General features: G+C 46.6%; 1 long non-coding RNA gene across 1 annotated transcript; it reads left to right on the top strand.

The window, feature by feature from the left end:
• Positions 1 to 476: 476 nt before the first annotated feature.
• Positions 477 to 3,974, top strand: LOC104870363. The gene is made up of 2 exons (XR_782522.2): positions 477 to 1,490; positions 1,615 to 3,974. It is a non-coding gene; the product is annotated as an uncharacterized LOC104870363 (long non-coding RNA).
• The last annotated feature ends 1,755 nt before the right edge of the window (positions 3,975 to 5,729 follow it).

The raw sequence follows: 5,729 nt of genomic DNA, 5'->3' as shown, positions 1-5,729 counted from the left end.
CCGCTCGCTGGCGCGAGACGCCTCCGCAGAGATCCTTCCGCTGCCGCATGGAATTTTCCAGACCCTCTGCCGGCCCCTCTTTCAGCGTCGGCGGGCGGGCGACCTGAGGCGACCCGGCACCCCCCTGGTAAATTCAGGAACTTGGCTGCAGCTCGACCTCCATCCTCCAACCCAACCCCTCTCTTAACGGAGCTATGTCCCCACCGCACACAAGAGACACAACAGAAAAACAAGACTGCTCTTTCATGTCACCCCCCTCACAGATACGACCTTGAGCTCTCCTCAGTCCCATAAAGCACTGCTGGGCTAAGGGATACTTGGGGAATCTGAGGGAGTGGCCCTCAGGGGAGACCTTGAACCGCCCCCACTTGGCTCAGGCAGGGTCAGAAGGGACTTTTTTCTCTCGGTGACAGTGGAGGAATCGTCCCGTTGAGCAATACCCCTGTGATGCGACCCAGGGCTATAAAAGCAAAAGTTGTGGCCAGTCCAGTAGGAGTTAGAAACAGGGAGGGCCGGCTCCTGGGCTTAGTGGTGGGGAGGAAGTGGCCAGTTTAGGGACTCAGGGGAGAGATGCCGGAGGAGACGTTGTCAGATAGGGCCAGTGGGGTGGGTTTGCCAGGAGGAGGGAGGCTACGAGGGGAGCTAGAAATTGGGAGGCCTCGCTGGCAAGGCTGCGCTGAAAGTTCCACAACAACCCATGGGGAGGGCAGCATTACTCCAGTCCAGGCTGTCTGCTGCCTGTTGGACAGGAGGACTTGAACTCCAGGAGGAGGCTCTTATATGAGCTGAGCTGACCCTAGGGCCATGATTTATGTGCAGAAAGGAAGTCAGGCTGAGGTGGGCAGCTGGAGAGGAGAGGAGGTAGAGACTGGTGGAATCGGTTGATACCATTGTAATGAAAGTGAAAAGCAGGCAGTGAGTTCAGGGAGGACCAACTTTGAACTTGTCAACACTAGCAGCACCCCCTTTTTTGCAGACAAAGGGGTGTGAACCCACCTGGGGATGAGGCCTGGTCTTGTGGAAACTGGACTTAGCTTCGCGGGGCAGACAGCTGTGGCCCAGGGTGGTAGGTAATGTGGACTCAGCCTGGTGGACCCCAGGTCTGGGTGTGAGGCAAGGCCTCAGTCGGAGGTGAGGGGTGGCCTGAGGAGCGACTGCAGAGGCATGGAGTCATCCTCACCCGTGGCTGGTGTGGCATCTTGTTTGCCAGGAGGGGGCTGCTGAGGCAGGATGCTTGTGTCTGAAGGCAACACTGACGGACCTTTATTTTCCAGGTGATAGTGGCCCCCACTGGACTTTACCTAGGTTCCATGCTAATCTCTTCTGTGAGCTCACTCTACCCCTCCTCCTCCCTCTAACTCTCTGAGGTTGTCCCTCCACTTAAACCTGTCATCTGGTGGTAAGCCTGGGGAACTCGCTGGAGCTGCTGTTGGATTCGGTACCTTTGGTAATGGTGGAGGAGGAAAGGCCCACGCCCGCTGTGACTCCCGGTTGGTGGGGCGGGTTGTGCTGTTTTTGGAGAGGGTGGGGATTGAATGTGCACCTTTGGGTGGGCCAGCAGTGATGGCTTAATTCAAAAGTCACATGCCTCATGGTCGTGGTTTGTTACTGTAGTGTTCATCATGGCGAGCAGATGGCACCAGGAGAAATGGAGCCCCTGCCAGTATGAGTCGTAGCAGTACAGGAGGGGAGACCCCTGAAGGAGACAGCCCGATTAAATTGAAGTCTGCAGATTGAATTCCAGAGGCTTGGGAGTTCTCCAGTGCCATGTGTCCAGGCCTCGTTCGTGAAGCTCTTTGTTCAGGAGGCCGCCATTAAAGTTTTAAGATGAGCTTATGGGGGGCAGTCCAGAAATCCAAAGCAGATGCATCCGGCTTGAGGGGCCATCAGCTTTGAATGAATTTTCCAGGAGCACCATCCTCAGGGAACGTGAATGCCCTCAGGCACCCCCTCGTTTCCTGGGGATAGAGGTTTTCAGATGCTGCAACTTCTAAATTGAGCCTCGAGTCATTGTAGTTCTGTGCTACGAACCTTGCTTCAAGAAGATTAAGCTGTAGAACATTTTAATGATGCCACAACGCAGAGAGATGCCTTGTAGATGGCGCTTGCAGATGGAGCCCAGTGACCTCTCACCTACCCTCCTCTGCCTCCCTGCCTGTGCACTGCCTAGAGGAATTGTTAGTGTAATGATAAAACTCTTGGGTGTTGGGGGAAGCTGTTCGATTGTAAGTGTCTTAGGGGATATGTGGGTATTTACGGTGAGGCAAATTGGTGTGGGGGTGGTGGGTTAAGTATTGTGTTGAATTGAAGCCTGGTTGGATACAAGTTGATTGTGCCCAAGCTCTGGGTATTGGAAGTGGTGTATCTAGTTTGGACGTTCTGATGACATCAGTCACTGAAAAGGGAATGGGTGGTGGGTGTACCAACAATATATGTGTGCTGGCGATGAAATTTAACTGATGCCTACGAAGCAAGTTCTGCCACCGAGCTATGCCCCCGGTCCAGATCTTTGATTCTTACTCCATTTATTTAAACTTGGTTTTTACTTGGCCTTCCAATGGGGGGGGGTAGTTCCTGAGGTGGGATGGGGTGGGAGAAAAGGTGGGGGGATACAGCACGGACGGTGGGAGGTTGGGAATGTGGCTTGCAAGAGTTGGGGGTGTGGGTGGTAGAGAATTTAACAGAACTCAGGGGTGAAGAGAATAAGGGTAATTGTTAATGCTGGCTAAATTGCTTAAAAGCAATAAAAATTGCTTAGAACTTGATCAATGAAAAAAGCAAAATTGTTTTGCTTTGTTGAAAAGTGGAGAAAATTGAAAAGGTTACTAAAACTGAATATTTAATCATTTGAAAAATGGTGTCAAACACATCCAGGTTTTGGTATGGGGAACAAACTCGGTCCTTGCGCTTGTGAGGTAGGCAGTGGAACCACTGAGCTAAATCCCCAGCCCCACATCCAGGTGTTTTATATGAAGCTGTAAGGGTGTGTGATTTCTTTTTTTTCAGGGGTAATAAATCTTAGGAAAGACTTAAGTGTCTAAATTGCAAGCTTTAACGCTTACGTGTGCCCTTGAGAATAAATGGGTTATTCTGGGCTTGTAATTCATATTAGTCACTGAGATAATTTGTAATGGATAATTCTGAGCATAGTGCAAATGTGATGCCTTCTAAAAGGGTTTCATGTTTAAGTTGTGTGTTGTAAGACATTTTCTGTGATAGGTCAGTAATTATAAAAACTTTGCTCGCTTAGTATTATCTTTTCCAGTTTCAGGAAACAAGCTTTATGGTCACTGAAATTACTATGATATTTTGTAGCAAACAATCCATATATCTTGGCCACGGTTACACTGAATAATATATTGCATATTTAGTTTGAATTTGCTATTTAAATGATCCGGGCTAGAGGGAAAACTCACTCATTTGGGGACACAGCAAAACTGAGAAGGGGATACCTTACTAGATATGGTCTGTAAAAATTTAGAGACTGAAAATCATTTGCTTTTGACCTGTTTAGTTGGTAAAGTAGTATCAGTGGCTTTTAAATGTTTTTCCTTTAATTTCACCTTTAAAAAGTTTAAACCTCAATATTTTTATGCTTGAGATATTTTTGTTTTGGGGTTCCTTTTTAAAAACTCAGAGTATGTTGCTGTGGTAGTTTAGTTCCTCACCAGTGACTGAGTCACTGTCAGTAGAACTTAAAGTGTATTAGTCACGCTTGTGTGGGAAAGTACTTCTGGGTAGGAACTTAGTGTATTCATCATGCGTGTGTGGAGAAATCCTCACTAGTCATGCTTGTATGGGGAAATATTTTCGGGTATACTGTTGTGAAATGAGAGCTGTAAAAGTAGGTGGTTAAAAGTACTTGTTTATTGCTCTGTAAGGTAAGAAGTCTGCTGTTGCATCATGTATGTAATTAATCATTTTTCCTCCCGTTTACAGCATAAATAAAGGTTTGAGTTCTAAGCTGCTTAGAATCCTTGTATTGCTGTTATATTTCTCAATCCTTGTCATGTTGTGTTCATAATGAATGTGGTTATGTCTTCACTGTTCACTAGTTCCAAGTAATTGAGGCCATTGTTATGGCTAGGAACCTTTACTCAAACAGACTGGATAATGTCCTGAATGGTCTGCAGACTGGTGGGCAACGAGGCAGACCGTGTACTGGTGGGAGTTGCTAATATTTCTGTAAAATGTGATGCTTAATTATATGGCCAAAGAAGATGAGTGTGTAGGTGGGAAGTAAGTACTTTGTCCATATAATATGCTAGAACATTCCCTGGTTATTTCCAAATGATACTTTTTAATAAATTACTTGGGGAGAACAGTTTAAATAATAAGGTGGGCATGTAATTAAACATGCTTCATATTTCTAGTCTTTGGTTTATGGTTCTACATACATAACTGTGAGCTTCCATTTTTCTTTTGATGTGTGACTAAAAAGTTTGGGCTTCCTTGTGCAAGTGCTATATTAATCAAGGAAAGTGCCAGAGTGTGGGTGGAAGCACTTGGAATCCAGTGTCCATCATGCATGGAAACTGTGTCCTGGGTGGGGAAGAGCAATGATTCATCCTGGTAGCTGATCAGGACTTTGCAGCTCTTCTTCATCACTGACAGCTGTACTGTACTGCTTCCCAATAAACAAGTTTGGGCTCTGATTAGAAACACTGCCAGCCCCTGCTAAGAAGAGAGGTGCTTTTTTGCAAAGGAACAGAGCAAAGATAAGGCAGTCTACAGGGCTTGATTACTTGGGATGGGGAGATGAGTCCGGAACTTTTAACAGGCAGGGTGTGTGGACAAACCAAGAGCAAGGAGTGTGGACTGAAATCTTGTGGTTGACAGCTGTGAGACTGGCTGCAGTCCTAGTTCCTTGAGTGTGACTTAACTGCTTCCTTGGTCATCCCTTGGTGAACCCCTCATTTGTATACTACTGTACGTGAAGTGCTTGGAAAAGGAAGGGGGCGAGCCGCCCAGCAAACATGTCAGCACAAAAGTGAGCATTTGCCATGTGTGGGTGCAAGGAGATCCTCCCTGTCACCCCTTTCCTCAGTCCCCCAAAACAGTCTGGCCCTCCTTTCATGCTTTACCTTTTTTTTATCCCTGCTTCCTGACACCCTCTTGTCAGAGCTTCTTGATTCTCTTTTATACAAAGATTATGAAACTTGGTTCTAACCAGAGGACAATTGCTCTAAGTGCTTCTCTGTAAGTGGCACGGTTGCCCAGCAACTGAGACAGGCTAGCTAAAAACCTACACGGTAAGTGTTTGGTATTGGCAATAGATGTGGAATGGGGCTAGTGGAGATGAGGCTGCTGCTAAAGGCTGAGCTGCTTGCATTCCATGAGGTAAAAGGACTTCGGTGGGGGTGGGGAGTGTTTCTGGGGATTGAATTTGGGATGCTCTACTAAACTGAGTTTTTCATTTTTATTTTTTTTGTGATACTTGGGATTGAACACTCAGGCCCTTCACATTGAGCTACATCCTCAGCCTTTTTCTTTTTCTTTTTTTGTTTCATCTTGAGACAAGTTTTTGTTAAAGTGCCCAGGCTGGCATGATACTTGGAAATCCCCTACTTCAGCCTCCCAAGTACTTGGGATTATAGACCTGAGCTACCAAGCCCAGCTATACTCGATCTTTACCTGGTTATCTTTGGATCTGTGGTATGGGCCTTGGTGTTAATGGTAGTATTGGCAATACCAATAATTTCCATGCTCATGCATAGGTCTGAATTCCA

Source organism: Fukomys damarensis, unplaced genomic scaffold (genome assembly GCF_012274545.1).
Source record: "Fukomys damarensis isolate Sample0158 unplaced genomic scaffold, DMR_v1.0_HiC HiC_scaffold_27, whole genome shotgun sequence".
Taxonomy (NCBI): domain Eukaryota; kingdom Metazoa; phylum Chordata; class Mammalia; order Rodentia; family Bathyergidae; genus Fukomys; species Fukomys damarensis.
The sequence above is the reverse complement of the archived record's forward strand: the minus strand, read 5'-3'. Positions and strand labels throughout refer to the sequence as shown.